The following is an 18,462-nucleotide window of genomic DNA, read 5'->3' as shown; positions in this document are numbered from 1 at the left end:
AGTATCAAGTGCTTCCTAAAGACTGTGCCAAAAGTGCGAAGTGAATCTAGGATCTCGGTCTGAAACGATCGACTTCGGCATACCATGCAATCTCACAACATTGCTAACATATAACTCAGCCATATGATCGTGACGATACGTCATCCTGTACGGAATGAAACAAACAGACTTCGTCAATCGGTCGATCACTACCCAAATAGCATCGCATCCTCGAACATATCACGGTAGCTTCGTGACGAAATCCATAGAAATGTGATCCCATTTCCATTCAGGAACAGATAGACTTTGCAACAGACCACCCGGTCGCTTCCTTTCTGCTTTCACTTGCTAACTGTTCAAACATCGAGATACAAACTTCGCAACATCGCTCTTCATTCTCTTCCACCAAAACTGGTTCTTCAGATCGTTGTACATCTTCCGACCTCTAGGATGAACACTGAACCGACTGCAATGAGCCGCTCGGAGAATACGCTGTCTTAACTCCAAAATATCAGGCACAACAATACGGTTATTCACGAACAAAACATCATCTCTAACCTGGAATTCAGACTGATGTTTGGATCTGACTTTCTCTACTGAAACCTGAATGCTCGAATCAGACTTCTGTGCTTCTTTGATCAATACAAATAGCTCTGGCTCGGCTTGAAAAGCAAACACTCTGATAGTCTTCCTATATTTTTCAAACTCTAAACCAGAAGTGCAACAATCATCGATCATCAGAGAAACACCGATTGTTGAAAGAGATAAAGAACAAAGTTTTCGGCTCAAGGCATCTGCAACTGCATTTGAATTTCCCGGATAATACTTGATTTCACAGTAGAAATCCTTCAACAGATGTAACCATCTTCTCTGTCTCATATTCAGATCTGCCTGTGAAAACAAGTACTTAAGACTCTTATGATCAAAAAAGATCTCAAAAGACTAACCATACAGATAGTGACGCCATATCTTCAAAGCAAAAACAATCGCAGCGAGTTCAAGATCATGAACTGGATAACAAGTCTCGTGCGGCTTCAGCCGCCTTGATGGATACGCTATCACATGCTTATGCTGCATAGGAACACAACCCAAACCTCGGTTAGAAGCATCACAATAGACTGTGAAACCTCTAGTACCTTTCAGAATAGAAATAATTGGAAGACTGGTCAGTCTCCTCTTCAGATCAATATTACTAGCCTTACAATCTGCAGTCCAGACCAAAGGCACGTTTTTCTGTGTCAGCTTGGTAATCAGCTTGGCAATAGAAGAGAAACCCTCGATGAATCGGCAATAATAATCAGCTAAACCCATAACGCTTCGGATCTCAGGCACTGATGTCGGTCTAGGCCAATTCATAACCGCTTCAATCTTGCTGGGATCGACAGAAATCCCATCTCCTGAAATAATATGACTGAGAAATACAACTCGATCCAACCAGAATTCACACTTAAACATCTTAGCAAACAAATGCTCCACCCGCAAAATCTGCAATACGGTTCTCAAATGCTCTGCATGGTCAGTATAGTTCTTTGAATAGATAAGAATATCATCGATAAAGATAATGAAAAACTCATCTAAATAGCGTTGAAAGATACGGTTCATCAAACCCATAAAAACCGCTGGAGCGTTAGTCAAACCGAACGAAATGACTATAAACTCAAAATGACCATACCTCGTTCTGAATTCGGTCTTAGGAACATCTTCCTCTCGCACTCTTAGCTGGTGATAACCTGACCTCAAATCAATATTCGAATAGACAGAAGAACCCTGCAGCTGATCAAAAAGGTCATCTATTTGAGGTAAAGGATACCTTTCTTGACTGTAGCATGATTCAGTTGACGGTAGTAAATACAGAGCCGCATAGAACCATCCTTCTTCCGAACAAATAGAATAGGAGCACCCTAAGGCGATACACTAGGTCTGATGTATCCCTTGGCAATCAAATCCTCAAGCTGCTCCTTCAACTCTCTCAATTCAACTGGTGCCATATGATACGGAGATTTGGAAATAGGTTGAGTACCTGACACCAAATCAATGCTGAATTCGATCTCTCGAATAGGCGGCAATCCAGGAACATCTTCCGGAAACACATCAGAAAAATCTCTAACCACCGGTATATCAACCAATGCTGGGCTAGATTTCAGTACATCGACTGCATAAACCATAAATCCCTCTGCACCTCTCTGTAACAAATGAGTCATAGATAACACTGAAAGCAAAGGAATCCTAGATCGAGAACCCTTACCAAAGAATTTCCACTCTTCTGCCATTTCAGGTCTGAATCTGACAACCTTCTGAAAACAATCGACAGTTGCCCTGTACTTGGTTAAAGCTTTTATACCAACAATACAGTCAAAATATGAAAGCCCAAGTACAATAAAGTCGAACTCTAACAAATTACCCCCAAAACCAAGTTCACAGTTCCTGACTAATTTGACAGAAACAATTCCTCCACCCAAAGGTGAAGTAACAGCTACTACAGTAGGTAACAACTCAGTAGGCAAAGCATGCAAAAACACAAATTTCTCAGAGATAATGGAATGGGAAGCACCTGTATCTATCAAAACATGAGCAAAATAATCGAGAATTGAACAGTTACCTGCTATAACATCATCAGGTGCTGCCTGAGCCTGATCCTCTGTCAAAGCAAAGACTCGTGCCTGCTGTCTCGAAGGCTGGTTCATACTAGAATTACCTCCCTGTCTGTTCTGCTGCTGAGGCTGGAAGGAGTGAACTGAAGAATACTGTCTCTCAGGCTAAGCTGTAGGTCTACATGAACTCCCAATCTGAGCTCGATCTCTACTACGCTGAGGGCACACCTTAGAAAAGTGTCCCGGTTGCTGACAGGTGTTGCAGTTCCCAAAGACCCCTACACACTGATCCAATGAGTGTCTACATCCACACTTGATGCAGAACAAAGATGAATATCCAGAACTTTGTCCTAAACCGAATTGTTTGGAACCACTGGAACTTGAAGAATTGTTCCCCTGCCTCTTGAACGGTTTCCCTCTTGCTTTGTACTGATCCTTTTTGTTTCCCCCACTGCTTCCACCTTCATACCTTTGTTGTTGGTTCTGATACTGAGGTGGATGATTCTGATACTGAGAAGGTTGGTTATGATACTGTCTATGCTGCTGAGGCACCATCTGATTTCCTCTCTGTCTCCACAAACCCGCTTCAGCACCCTTTGCGTGATTCATGGCATCCGCAAAGTAACAGGCCTAGAAGTATTTACCAACGCAAAAATGTCGGGATTCAAGCCGTTGATGAACTGATCGGCTTTGGTTTCTTCATTGTCAACGATATGCGGTGCAAAACGCAACAAGCTGTCGAACTTGGCTACGTACTCCTCAATGTTCAAGTTCCCTTGCCTCAGATTGGGAAACTCGGCTCCCTTGTCTTTTCGGTACGAAACAGGGAAAAACCTCTTATAAAACTCAATTTTGAAAAGGAACCAAGTAACAACTATACCTCGATTCTCCATGGATCTCTTTGTCATGATCCACCAGTTCTTAGCGACACCACGAAGCTGATGAATGACTATTCTAGTTCGGCGGTCGTAAGAGTAATCAAGGAAATCGAACAACTGATCAATGTCGTCCAACCAGCTCTCACTGTCAATCGGATTCTGTCTACCTAGCAACAAAGGTTGATTAAACGACTGAAACCTCTTCAGCAAGGTTTCCGTAGGAGTCGCTGTTGCATCCATATGAACAGTTTTAGTACTAGCTTGCTCATTCGGTGGAGTAACTGGCGGTGGGTTTCTGTTAATAACTCGACGAGGACCTATCTTATAATCAAAGGTTAAGATACAAGATATCTCAATCGCTACAATCGGTGCCCTTACAACCGCTCAGAACACCGGATACCAGTCGATAACAGAAACAATTATATCTCAAGTAGAACATGATTTACAAATTAAATCACATAGGCATGTAATTCAATTAATTCTCAACTAATAAAGCATGCTCGCATGGAATTGAATAAACAGTTAAATAACTCAATCACATTCAAGGAGCCAATAAACGCAGACTCGATATACCTCGCTCACTCTAGTTCAACCAAGAACTTATCGCTCTGATACCACTTAATGTGAGACCTCGGTTCTAACAATAATTAAACATACAAGATCCAACCAATAAAAATGATTTAATTTTTTTAAAAAAAAAAGAACGCCTCGCGCTCGTGTGAGATGCGCGCAGGCAACACCTCTAGAGCCCCGGCTGAAGGCTCGCGCCCGCGCGAGATACACCTCTCGCGCGCGCACGGGGTAACAAACCCAAGCCCATGGAATAACCTCGCGTGCGCGTGAGGTACCACCTCGCTCGCGCGCGGAAGGCTTTGGCAGAAATGCACAGGCTATCAAAAACAATCCCGCGCTCGCTTTTAACATGCATTCAAAAACATACACAAAACGGGGTGTAGAGAATACACGCAAAATCAAAACATGCTTTCATAAAGACTAAGATCAACAAGGAGTCTATATCGATAAAAGTTCCAAACATGCTTCGATTCTAGATTACAATCCGAATACAAACAAATTCGAATTGCAAAACATAAAAAGTTTGAGTTCTAACATGCTTCAATCTTAAACTAGATAAACATGCTGATTCGACTACTAAACCGAGTCCCACTACTAACTCTTCCTCTTGATGCTAACCAGGTCTTCGCTGACTTGATCCTGCTCCTCCTGTTGCCAAGTACACATACAAAACAAAGCAACAGCCGGATAACTCCGGTGAGAAAGATATTCCCAATAAAAACAAAACAACAAGTAATACATGCAATTTATCAATAACATGCTTTCAAGACAACATAATCAAAACAAAACGAATGATATGCATGTTTTTAAAATAGGGATATCAACTCTGATAAACAAGAGATTGTTGCTCTTCTTTTGGGATCCCGAGGATGAGATCACGTAACAACTCACCGACTCTCCCAATCGAGGTGGTGTCACGTATCCCACTCCCCTAGACTTTGGTGTGACTATAAGGAGTATGCTGACACTATGTGAACCTCTACACCCAGGCCACTCACAGTATAGCCCAGAAAACGGCTAAACAAAAAGGGTTGTTCTGCCCGCTGAAATCATAGTTTTGGCTCAATATGAATGCATAAGAAAACATAAAGCATTAAGCCATATAACAAAACTCAATCAAAAACAAAATACAAGTTCCACATGCTAGAACAAGTATTGATGCAAGTATGTGATTTAAAGGGAAACTCGTGAACCAAATGTCCCGAGTATGCTATCCCGCTAACGATGACTTCTTTTACCTTTCAATGTAATAGCTCCAACTCTGGATAAGCTACAATAAAAAGGTTATATCAGAAACTATACAACCTAACAACAATATCGGCTCAAGGTAATCTCTTTACCGATTCTTCGTCCAAATCTTAGATGATCGACTGCTGCTACTCTGTCTCGACAACTCCAAACGAATCTGTACGGAGACAAAAGATGATCAACAACAACGAACAAACCCAATGCCCAAAGTTCTACAACTCAAACACGGTTCAAAATCCTCAAAATTCAAACCGGCGGTATAACGGCTATAAATGATCAAACCGAAAATACAAACATCAGTACAACATAGATATCAACTCATAACAATGCTAAGATCACAACAAAAGCTCAAACCCAACAAATCTCAAACCCAAATTTTTGAACAAAGGCTTCCAAAAATCATAACAATTCCGAACGACGCTAAAATTCAAAACCGACTGAGAATAAACGATCAAAACTCTGCCAAGAACGACATATTCAAAACTCAATCGATTCTAACAACATCCAAAAAACAAAATGTATCTGATCGGAGAAATACTTACGGTATAACGAAGCTCTCGCTACAGTGACAGCTAATTTACCTTCAGAAATAAATTCTAACGGCCGGATCGAGCTCGGGACAAAATCTGGAAGCTTGAAAACCAAAGAGGCGGCCAACAATGGTGGGAGGCGAGATAGAGGAAGGAGAAGAAGACTTTCCAACTTAAAAACAAGTGTAGATAATATATAAAATCCACTATTTGCGTTTTAGTCCCTAAAATTTCCAAAAATTGGAAAATAGACCCTGATCAAAATCAAGTCGGCTCTTGAACTCTGGAAACTCTGATTATCTCAAATAATTTCAATTAAGATAAAATCGGGATGTTACATTCCTCTACTTACGAGACAGGTACCTCAATTGATGAACTCACAGCTTGCACTAAGGGTGCTGAGATCTCAATCAATGATGTTGGGATCTTTGTTGTTAGATTGGTGATTGTTGATAACAACTTTATCTTTTTGGCTTTTGGTTGTGGGCCATCACGAACTTCCTTCTTAATGTTCAGCAGCCACTAGAAAAATCCACAATAATCCCAAGATTGGACAACAATATTTTCTTACTGTACAGCCTAGCAGAACCAATTGATAATTTTGTATACTATTCATAAAAAGAACCCACTTCTCAAGTCTTACCTGTCACACAAGCATGCACCCTAAACACTAAAGTCAAGTCCTGACTACACTACCGTCTCAAAATATATCCCAAATTCAGAAGCACATAACATTAAGTGAAATATTCCAAGAAAATGGTACCACAAAACTTGCTTAGTCTAACGGCTTGCTTATCTCGACTTTTAGAATCTTCTATACACAAACCGATGTTTCTCCAACATTCTAACTTATCTCCCAAATCACCATTCGTAATTCTTTTCTTCTCATAATATACAGTCAATCCTAACAATGCCAGAACACATTCACCGGTTACAACCAACGACCCGAATCCTCGGTCGACTCAACTTCTTGACAAAAGAACTTACTCCCAACAACTCATAACATAGCTGGTAAAATTATCAACACAGCAGCAACAACCATCAAAATAAGATCAAGAAAAAAAATAAGAAATAAAGAATAATTCCCATCGGCGTCAAACAATGCAAATATGGGAAAATAACTAAATAAATAAATAAAATATCATAAATGTTTAAACATCCTATAAAACTTGATTGATATATGTATTTTTTTTAATAAACGCAAATCATCAATAACAAAGTTATGGCCTCCTATTGTAGTACAGAAATATGGAGACATGCAGTTTTAAATTGGTTTTGAAGCTATCAATTAGGACTCTAACTATATTCTAAGGCCTTTACTTTAATTATAGCGCACAACATTCCTCAATTCGGTGTTCACACAAAAAATAGCAATGATTCTCTAAGTTTATCCCAACTCCTCGCACGAGTTTTGATTCAATAACTTAACTGACAAAACATATGTCGATAAATTTCTAAACAACTATGCACTTTATTGTATCCAACTAAAATTCATTCATAAGAGAATGAATTACAACAACAACATAACATTTAATACTTCCTAATGCGCAAATTTAATATTTTTTAACAAACTCTTACAATCCCATAAAAATCATTAAAACTTCCTAATATCTCATACAAATTCCACGTACTGTCTAAAACTTGAAGAAAAATTAGTACACCAACCCCGCTTAATATAAAGTCGCATGCTATAAAAATAAACATTTGAATGGTATTCTTTAAAGTACTAAAAGAAATATTTAAACAAAATTAACACTAAGCCACACATTTAAATAAATTAAACACCTAATTTTGAAAATATTTTAAAATGGATGACATCAAAACATTTAAAGTATTAATTTAAGTATGACTAACATTAAAAAAATTCTTTAAAACTTACAGACTTTGAGGCGAGACTTCTCAAGTTTCTTGCAACCGGCAGTAAGCACAACCCAAACCAGAACCATGTTCTGATACCAACTGAAACGACCCTAAACTTCTACTTTAAATAAACTTAAATAAAAATGCAGAATTTTAAAAAAATTTTGGCATGACCCAACTGCTTATTTTAAAACCCACCTGACACAGATAGCAAACAACAAAAGCAACCGACAACACAGATAAACTAGACCAGAATAAATGAAAGAGAAACTAGGAGAAAAGGTTTAACATCACAAACATCAAAATATTATAATTCTATCCTTACAGACCAAGAAACAAATCTTAAAAATCATGTAATTTACATTTTCCAAATAAACAAAATAAATACTTCATAACATTTAAGTTTGAATAAACTTCTGCGAAAGAATAGCATAGGTCGGAGGGATGTGACGTGCCCGCATCGCAGTCCACTCGAGATTCATGCCCCTCGATCTCAACAAAGTACAATCTGTACCAAGCATAGTAGTGAGCCTAAAAGCACAGCAAGATTTGCATAATACAGCAAGGGTTCAAAATAATGCAGCATACTAAAAGTAGTACTCAGTATATCATGAAAGTCACACGAGAGGAAAAACGTCATATCATGCCCGAATTAGAAAAAATAGCAATATGCAATGAAAAGTAACGTTCATGAATCATTTATCCTTTTCATTTACTTGTGAATTTAGATCCTCAATTGTGACTATGGTTTTGATCGATCAATGGCTGCAGTATACTATGTCGGCAAGGACGCCGAGATTAATCTCGTCGCCACATTGTCACTTTTTCATTCTTTTTGGTAGCACTACAACAAAAATGCACAAACACAACACTTAAAATACAACGCTTTTAGTGAAAAGTGTTGTCTTTTTTAAAAAGACAACGCTTTTTAAAAAAGCGTTGTCTATTAGCATTTTTTTTAGGTCAAAGACAACGCTTTTAAAAGTGTTGTCTATGACCATTTTTTTTCCTATGTATGACAACACTTTTTAATAAGGGTTGTAGAAAAACTATTATTTTTATTTAAAATAAAACTTAAAATAAATATTATTACACCTCCTTAACAAAATATACCCAAAATCCCCAAACCCCTTCTCTCGATCACCTTCTCCGATCCCTTTCTCCTTCTTCTCTCTTTCAAATCAAAATCTGTTTTCCAATGTCGATTTTTGCTGGTCTTTCTCGATTCATCAGACTATTTTTCAAGTGAGCTCGAGAAGCCCATCTTAAGATAAGAAAAATCATTCTCTCTCGTGTACCAAGACCCAACCCTAGCCACCCATTTCTTGTCGTGCTTCGCTGCCATGGGCATCGGAAATCTGTTATTGGAGCTAGAATTCATCTAGAGCTCATCCTAAGCTTCATTTTGATGCCAATATAGCAAGAAATCGTGACCTGAAGCTTCGAAGTCTTCGCCCCTGTTAGACCATACTTGTACGAGTTGTTGTTATTCGTTCTTCAGGTGTGATTGCTTCGATAATTGTGGCAAATACAGAGTGAGTTTCATATATTAGTGAACGCTTTTAGTGATTTGTTTCTGGTTTTTCTGAATTTTGTGATTTTTTGAATATACATACCCGTGTCCTCTCATACGTACACTCATTTTGTGCTTGATTTTTGGTGAAATATTTTTTGAAACTTATTTAATTGTTAACATGGAAATATGAAGGCACGAAGTTGTTTTGCTCTTTTCTTGGCATCCCTCTTGTGATTTACAGAATTGCTCAGCGCAAGCCCCAATGATGTTGATCTGATTTACTGGTAAGCTATAGAAATATTTTATTAATAAGTTTCCCTTTTTGCATCTGTTTACTGTTATTGGAGCAATGAATTTTCCTTATTTTGCCTTTTTGCAGTTGTACAACTCTTCCTATGATGGGTTTGGACGGATTTGCTTCGCTCTTTAGTTCCCAGAAATGGAATGGAAGCAACAGTACCTATATTTATTCTTTTATCTCTTACTCTCAATATGTCCATTCGTCTTGTTTATACTAGCATTCATGGTGATTCTCTATCATCTTCTCGCTGAGTGGTGATCCAGTTCTCCGGTCCATAAAGAAGCCTGAAGCAACATTGTTCCCTTAGAGTATGGTGTGTACTCTTCATGACTAAAGCAAGATTTTCACAAGAAAAATTAGAGTAGAGTACGTTTGGCTCAACTTGATATTGCATACTTGGAGTACAAGACTTTATTTTGTTTCAAGAAAGTAAAAACTAAATCATAGTATTATTTCTTTGTCTGAACAAATGGTTCTTTGATTATGGGTCTTAATGAAAGCAATAAGGAACTAAGGCCAAAAAGGTAATGTGAAATGTCGGTTCATGGCAGAAGCCAACAAGAACAAAAATGCAAGCAACCCTTATTTTTTACCGACATTATTGTCTAAAAATATTGTTAATTTTAAAAAGGCACTTTAGAATGTTTTTTTCCTTGTTTTGTTTGATCTATGCGTTTTTCAGTACCAATTTAATGAATGTTCACACTTGAATTCCATTCAAACTCTACTCTTGATTATCATTGATCGCAAGGGTATACTTTAGGGCCTGCTTTTAGTCTTCAGTAGTTATTCGAACATAATTTGTTATGTTGCATCAGATAATTTACATATAATTTCTTCTATTCACCACAAAGCAGTCGACGAAGAAAACAAGAACAGGTTACCAATTGCTTAAAAAAGTTTACCTTTTTGTTTCTGTCTTGCCTGCATGTTTAGAAAGAAACATTGACAACTTATGCTCGCAATTTGATCTTTTTAGTGAGGAATCTTGCAAAATATGGCAGTCGTATCTCAAGAAACTCTTTTACTGAGTAAGTGCACGAGCATGAATTGGTGGATATCTCGAAAATGCAATCCAACCGACAAATTTGAAAATATCAAACTGTGTAATTTTTTTAAGAAATTTTTAGAATTTTAGTTTCTGTGTCCACGTAAATCAAAATTTTTATATCAAAACACAACAATTGGTTCATCAAATTGGAAAAATTTTGTTGCAGCTGGTACACTATTCTGCTGATTGCTATAAAACAATTGCCTTTTTTTATGCTTTTGCAGGACATTGCCAATGCAGAACTTGCCTCAACACACCCAATCCGACTTGGACTGGCTTTGAACTTCTCTGTTTTCTATTATGAGATTTTAAACTCTCCTAATCGTGCCTGTAATCTGGCAAAGCAGGTAAAAGTCTTAACAAATTTCAGCTGAGTTCTAGTTCTCATTTCACTCCACTTTCTTCCAAACAATTCCAAGAAAGTTCTACCTCAATCTGGTAAAATTGGCACCTGTTTTTGGTACGCTTCATCTCAATTGCACGAGCTATTACATGTTGAACTGTCGAAGATGTAAGTTGTATGATTCCTTTTACTTATCAACAGGCCTTCGATGAAGCCATTGATGAGTTGGACACCCTCGGGGAAGAGTCCTACAAAGATAGCACATTTATTATGCTACTTCTTCGTGACAACCTCACTCTTTGGACGTCAGAAATGCAGGTATTCCTTTCTCCACAACCCTTTCCTTGTATATTGTATAAGGAAACATTAAAAGATCCATGCCGGTTTTACCAAACAATACAATGTAAGATCGAATTTGGCCAAAAATAAATTGGAAGATACTCAATCTCAAATAATACTTTCATCTGACTGTAAAGTTCGTGAATTGGCTTGATTCATTTGTTTCCAGCTGCAGTTAATTATCTTGATTAACAAATCGAAAATATTTATCGCTTCTCACTCGGCTTCTGCTGAAGGATAATGTAGATGATGATATCAAATAAGCCAGCAAACCTGATGATGCACAATAGTAAGGAGATAGTGGCCTAAAATAGAGTCATCCCTTCTCTATTGTGTTTTTTATTTGTTGAAGTTTTTTTGTTATTTTCTCCCCTTGTTTTAAGACCTCCTATATTTGGGTTACTTTATGGATTGAATCGCTTTCTATACAATGTGCCCGTGCGCGTCTTCAAATTTAATTTTTTAATATAAATGTATGGTTTTTTTTAATTATCTAATATTTTGTTATGAAAATGGAATTTGCAGACAACAAATGGAGATTTATTCCAGAAATCGCACAACGAATTGGATTTCGAATTCTTGGGGAGTATAAGAGGGAAAGCGTGGAGGTTTCAAACCAACATGTATGGGAATGGAAGTACAAGTTGGGAGAGAGAAGAAAGATACTACCTTTGGTTCGACCCTTCTCAAGATTTTCATCGTTACAGCATACTTTGGACCACCAAGAATATTATGTGAGTTCATTTTTTAAAAATTTTTGTAATTTTTTTTTAGTTTATGCAATGAGGAAATTAAATATATATTAAGTAGTATCGAAACCATATTATAGAGCCCTAATTTTTTGATAATTTGATTAAAATAAATAAACTAAGTACAGGAGATCAAATGAATGCAAAAATTCCGTTGAGAAAATAAGACAGAGAGCATAGGATTTGGGGGGCTGATGTAGTGATATGTAAGTTGAATTAGAGGCTCTAAAAATGTATACTTTGTTTTTATATTTTTTATATAAAAAATATTTATATTATATCTAGTTGTGTACAATTTTTGCCGGTTAAGAGAAATTTTGGTCCCAACTCAATGAGTACTCAAAGCCTTTTGGATGTTATTGTCAATGGCGGTTGTGCAATATTTGATCTTTGAAACGTAATATATTATTTAACTAAGATTGTTTTTAGCCAGAAAATATGCCTCGATGCCTCATTATCTATGAACAACAAATAAATAAATATTGTACTTTTGGGGCACTCTAATTCAATCTTATCTGATGCTGTTAAATTATATATTAAGATATTTTACATGGCAATCCAGGCTCTGGTTGAGACTGATCGTGATGTGATGGTTTTAAAGGAATTTGCAATGGAGGCTTCGCGGTGTAAAGTTTATTATGATATTGGAAGGATTCTATAATTATTTCTTCTATTAAGATTCACTATGCAGTTTTATAACTTGAAATGAAGTCGTAGCCTACTGTGGCTATGAATAATTATTTATTCAGTACTGAACTTTTTATCTCTACTACTGTTTTATTGTATTCTGTGTTGAATGCTAGTCGGAAACTTGCAGTTTCAGGTTCAAAATATTATACAAAGTTATCTCTCAAAACGTTCGTCAAGCCTGATAGGTGATTAATTGGAAAAAGAAGGTTGCTTGAAATGATGCGGGGCTGGAGCTTTTGGATTATGAGGAGCATATTTTCAGTATGCGAATTTGTTTCTATTTTACTTTTCTTCTTTGATGTTTGATTTATTGTGACATTCATAACCATGACTTTGAAATGTTATTCTTATTTGCTGCTATTGTTCAGCACATTTCCAGTCCTCCAAATGGATTTAGCATTCTGAGAGTTGGTATGATCGCCGACTCCGGTTTGAGGCAGAAAGCATAGCGCAAATGGCCGAGATGAACATGAAGAATTCGATTATTTGTTATATTTGAATGATTTTTGTTATATTTGAATGATTTATAATATTGAAATATTGTATATTATATTTAATTTTCAAAAAATTTGAATATTGAGTGATAATATTGAAAATTTGTGAATTATATTTTTTTGTTTTTTATTTGAGAAAAGACAACGCTTTTTAAACCTTGTCGTAGGTTGAAAAAGCGTTGTCGTTACTAAGAAGACAACGCTTAAAAATCTTTTGAACTACGACAACGATTTTTTGTGACAAAGACAACGGGGAAAAAGCGTTGTTATTTTTAGATACGACAACGCTTTAAAAAGCGTTGTCTTTTCTAGAAACGACAACGCTTTTTCCGCGTTGTCTTTGAGCGTGGAATTTTACAATACTGGCTACGACAACGCTTTTTTGGGGACATTAACAACGCAGAAAAAGCGTTGTCTTTGGCCGTTTTTCTTGTAGTGTAGGGGAGCCGAGATGAATCCCGACCGCTTACTACACGTCTCATTTGGTAGGGGAGCTGGGATGTCTCCCAGCCGCTTACTACACGTCTCATTTTGGCAAGTAAGCCAGGGCATCCCTCGACCGACATTGCACTACAAGTCAGAACCAACTCACTTCATTCATTAACTTTTCATTCATTTAACATTTTCTCATTTCAACATTTACCTTTACAAGAATTCTTTAATACAAGACTTCGGGACTAGATTATTAAACAAATTTGAAGTCACACACGCGAATAGATGGCGTTGAATAATTTAGATGACATGAAACTCAAAGGATAGTGTGAAAATAAAATAAATGGATGATTGCAGTGTAGGTGAGTACCCAAGGCTTAAGGCTTCCTATTTATCGCTTAATTCTAAGCCCAAAATGATCTAACTTGAGCGGTTAACTCCTATGATCCATAAATAATCCTATTTTAATTCAAAAGGCTTCTCGTTCGAACCGACACCTCAAACACATCTTAAAATCCAACTATGACCAGCATTCACATTTTTATAATGACTCAAACAACCCAAACAATTTTGTAGCACCAAGAAATTTTAATACATCAATTCGCATGCATATTTAGGAAAATTTAATTATTTAAAATTTTGAAATATGGGTTAAATGAGATTTATGGGTATTATGTGATGTATGTGCATGATTTAATTTATATTAGCATTTAACCCATGATTATGGAAAGTTTAGATTTTTAAGAAATTTATTATTTTGATCTCGTAGACGGGACCGTGGACGGACGAGATATTGATTTTTCATCCAAATTATTTTATGAGATTTTTAGTAGCCATAAAATATTGTTTTAAGGTTTTAATTCCCAAAATTTATGGTATTTTATTTATATATTTTAGAAAACCCAATTTTAGCCAAATTAAGTCATTTTAATGACTTTTAGTAATTCTTAAAAATCCCTTAAAAAAATATTTCTGAATTTATTATTTTTCTATAAGATTAGTATGTATTTAGGACTTAGGAGTTTAATTTTTATATTTTGAAGTATTATATCTATCCTAAATAAATTGTAAATTTATTATTCCTAATTACCCTAAATTAGTTCTAATCAATCCCAAAACCTATGTTTCTTCCTTCTAGCTGCCTCCAACCTTTCCCCCATCTTCTCCCTCACGTTCTTCAACAGCAGCCACAGCCTCCATAGCTCCCTTCGATTTTTTCTTGAAGATTTTAGCTGCTCTGCCGTCTCAGAGCCGTATACGCATCGTTATTCAAATAAAATTTAGCAAGGCATGTTTGAATTCTCTTTTTGGCCACTATATAAGCTACATATTCTGAATTCATCACATTTTGCATTGATAATATGATGTTCATGCGAGATCTTTATTTTATGGATGAAAAACTCATGAATATGGCTTGTTTGCATCTCATCCTCACGTTTTTCTTGCATGGGCTGAACATGGCTGCTGCTGGAGACGTGTATGGGTGTCCCTAGGGTCGAGCTAGGTTGGGTTTTGAGGTTGAGATAGGCTAGAAATGAAGCTCTCTTCTTTTAAGTAGCAGCTCGCGCAGGTTTAGGGTTCCGAGGAAATGAGGTTTGTTCTCCTTCCTCAAGCAACGATTTACTGCGTGTTTTGTTGGGTTTGAACCTCTAGGATGCTAGCTAAGTCTCTGAAGTGGTTTCACGGAAAATGGTTGTGGGAGCAAGCGGCACGAACAAAAGTTTGGCTGCTGCTCATGTCTGCACGCGAGGAGGAAAAGGGGGTCTGGTGCAGAGCTTTGTGTGAGTTGTGTAGGTCACGGTTTAGGCTGGGTTATGGCTTTTTGGAAACGTCTGATTGTTGGCTAGATGTAAGTGGTGGTACTCCGGTCAGTGTAAGGCTTCCGACGCCGCTGAAAGAGGAGTGGTCTGCACAGGTCTTGAGGGAGCAAGGGAAACGGGCTGTGCATGTTGGTTTCGGGCTGGGCTTGGGCTTGGGCTTGGGTGGTCCGGGTCGGGTCTAAGACATGTCGGGTCATGTTAGTTGGGTCCGGGTCCGGGTTATATTAGTCGGGTTCGAATATTTTTATTTTTAAGTAATTATTGGTTTAAGTGTTTTATTTGGGTTAAGCTAATTATTATATATATACTTGGGCTTTTAATTATTTTAATTAGGCCTTAAAATTAGTTAATTAAGTAAGTCCAATAATTTTCATGTACTTGGGATCCCATGTGGTAGCGCTTAATCGTGTCACGCCCAAATTACCCGACTCAATCAGATAAACAAATAATGCAGTAGTGTGAGTAGGGATCGTTCCCACGAGGAAAGGTAAATTTAATGTGTTCTAAATAAATAAAAGGGGGTTTTTAAGTTTGAGATTAACTACTGAAAATTTTAAACAATTAAAATTCACTAACATGCAAGATTGAATAATAAACTTGGAGAAATCAATAAGAGGCGAGACTTGGTATCGGTCAACTACACCCTTGATATTCATTCATTCAATCATCGATTCCCTAAAAATAATTAGTCCTATTAAATATTCATCACTGAAAACTAAATTCCCGTTTCACCATAATTTTAGTTAATTAGAAAACAGCATTCTAAATTAACCCTTACCAATGAATTAACCCGATAACAACAATCTAGATTTAAATCCACGGTAGCATTCAAACTGGTAAAACTGACGAACGTAGACAACACAAACACCAGCGTTTGTATTTAGCCTAGTCAATAATTGATCCTATGATTTAATAAACTCAACAGCAAAAAATATCAAACGTAGTTGCTTCACAAATTAGATTGTTCAAACAATTACGGATTTGAATTCTAATTTAGCTATCGTTCGCAATACAAAACTCTAAGATGGCCAATCCTAAAATCTCGCATACAAACATGAAATCAAACAGATCAAAGATTGATACTTAATAAAGATTAAACACTACGAATCGAATCTTATGAACAAAATATATCAAGGTTTCGTCTCCCTCAACCAAGTATTAAAAGGTTTAGCTACAACGATTCATCACCAAATTAATAAAAATTCAAAGAAAAGAAGAAAACTAGAGAAGAAATTGAGGAACAAAACCTAGCCTCCAAGATAGAGTCTCGAAATCTGATAATAATCCTTAAGAACGGAATTAAGAGTCTAATAAAACCTAGAGTCCAAAATAACAAAATTTCCAAAATTAAATAATCATTCCCAAACAGGCCCGCGCGCTCGATCGCATGGAGTACGCCCGATCGATCGCGTGAAAATATGCGTTTCTCTGTTTTCAACTTCTCGGTCCGCGCTCGATCCTGCTGAGTACGTGGGATCGATCGCGTGGAAATATGCAAAATTCTGCCTTCATAATCCGGATACCTCGCTCGATCCTATTGAGTTCGTGGGATCGATCGCATGGGAAAAACCAATATTCTGCCTTCGTTTTCTTCATCTTGAAATCTCCTACACATTAAACCCGGGAGTATGTTCTGAATATAAATGCATGCAAAAGACAAAACTAAGATAAACCATGAACAAACACAATTAAATGCATGCAAACTACCAACAAAATAACAACAAAATATGCAAACAAAACACGACTATCAAATACCCCCACACTTAATCCTTGCTCGTCCTCGAGCAAGTCATGCAAAAACAAAATGAAACAGGATAAACACATAAGCAAGGACGATTATGCATAAAATTTTGCCTCGGAGAAAACCACTTTCATCAAAAAAACAAGTTCATAGCAACTCTCAATCATCAATGATACACCTTCAGTTGAATGCAAATGTGTGTGTGTGCCATGTTACCCCAGTTACATGCAACTTCAAAAGAACAAAGTTTCAAGACTGTTCGCCGACCTATAACAATTCAGTGCAAGTCTCACAATCAAGAACTCTCCTCCCAACAATCCATCAACAAAACACAACTCTCTCAAGCTAACTAAGAACTAATTTGCTATTTATTTTGCAGTCCCAATAATTACCCGCATACTTAGCTATGAAATAGTGAATAGGATTTCAAACACATTTCAATCCCGGATGGAACTGATGCCTTACTATTTTATTTTTTCAAGGCTAAACCCCATTTTATTTTTTTCCGCAGACTTAGCCACAAACAAGATGAGTAGGATTTCAAACATCTTGCTTGCAACCCGGATGGAGTTGATTACTTCATAAACATGCTATAAAAGCGGATTTTTTCTTTTCTACTTCTAAAAATACCCAAGAGAGTAAATGCTAAATCAACAGGATCATCAAGACTTAAGAACCATCAAGTTCCACAAACACCTATTGTCGTGCAATGGTCCAACAGACATCCACGATATCTAATACATCGCTACACTTCACTGGTTAAACATGCGTGCTTAAGAATATTCAACAATAAACCTATGGTTTCTCATGTCCAATCAAGAGTAAAATTTTTCAAAAATTTCATTTTTCAACTACCTCATCATAGGCTAACAACTCATCCTCAACTTATGAATTTGAACAACAAAAATGACAACACAACAATACGATGCATAACAACACAAGAAAAATGCAAAACAAAAGAAACAAAATGCAAAATGCAAACAATGCACCCCCCCCCCCCACCTAACCTAAGCATTGTCCTCAATGCATTACAAGACAAAACACAAACAAACAACGAAACAATATGCTAAGCAACAAAAGAAAAGCAAAACTCCCCTGGTTCAATGGTCGGTGGCATCTTCCTCTTCATGCTCGGGAGGTAGGACGGGATCGGCGCCTTGAAAGTCAGAAGGGTGTGGAAATGGGATAGCTGGGGGAAATTTGGTGGGGTCAATCCCAAGCCGCTCGGAAATGCCTCGACAAATAAAGTCCAAGGCCTGAAAATTCGAGGCCACCACTGCATTGAAAGCATTCTGATATTGGGCTTGATTGGCCAACGCTCGAACCG

General features: G+C 37.1%; 1 long non-coding RNA gene across 2 annotated transcripts; it reads left to right on the top strand.

Annotated features, from left to right (window-relative positions):
* The first annotated feature begins 10,454 nt into the window (after positions 1–10,454).
* LOC140867725 (uncharacterized) lies at positions 10,455–13,249 on the top strand. 2 transcript variants are annotated; one of them, XR_012145244.1, is made up of 6 exons: positions 10,455–10,507; positions 10,752–10,987; positions 11,072–11,188; positions 11,735–11,943; positions 12,776–12,909; positions 13,028–13,249. It is a non-coding gene; the product is annotated as an uncharacterized lncRNA (long non-coding RNA). The 2 variants fall into 2 exon arrangements; XR_012145245.1 differs by having other exon boundaries at positions 13,017–13,249.
* Positions 13,250–18,462: the final 5,213 nt, after the last annotated feature.

Source organism: Henckelia pumila, chromosome 4, assembly GCF_033568475.1.
Source record: "Henckelia pumila isolate YLH828 chromosome 4, ASM3356847v2, whole genome shotgun sequence".
Taxonomy (NCBI): domain Eukaryota; kingdom Viridiplantae; phylum Streptophyta; class Magnoliopsida; order Lamiales; family Gesneriaceae; genus Henckelia; species Henckelia pumila.
The sequence above is the reverse complement of the archived record's forward strand: the minus strand, read 5'-3'. Positions and strand labels throughout refer to the sequence as shown.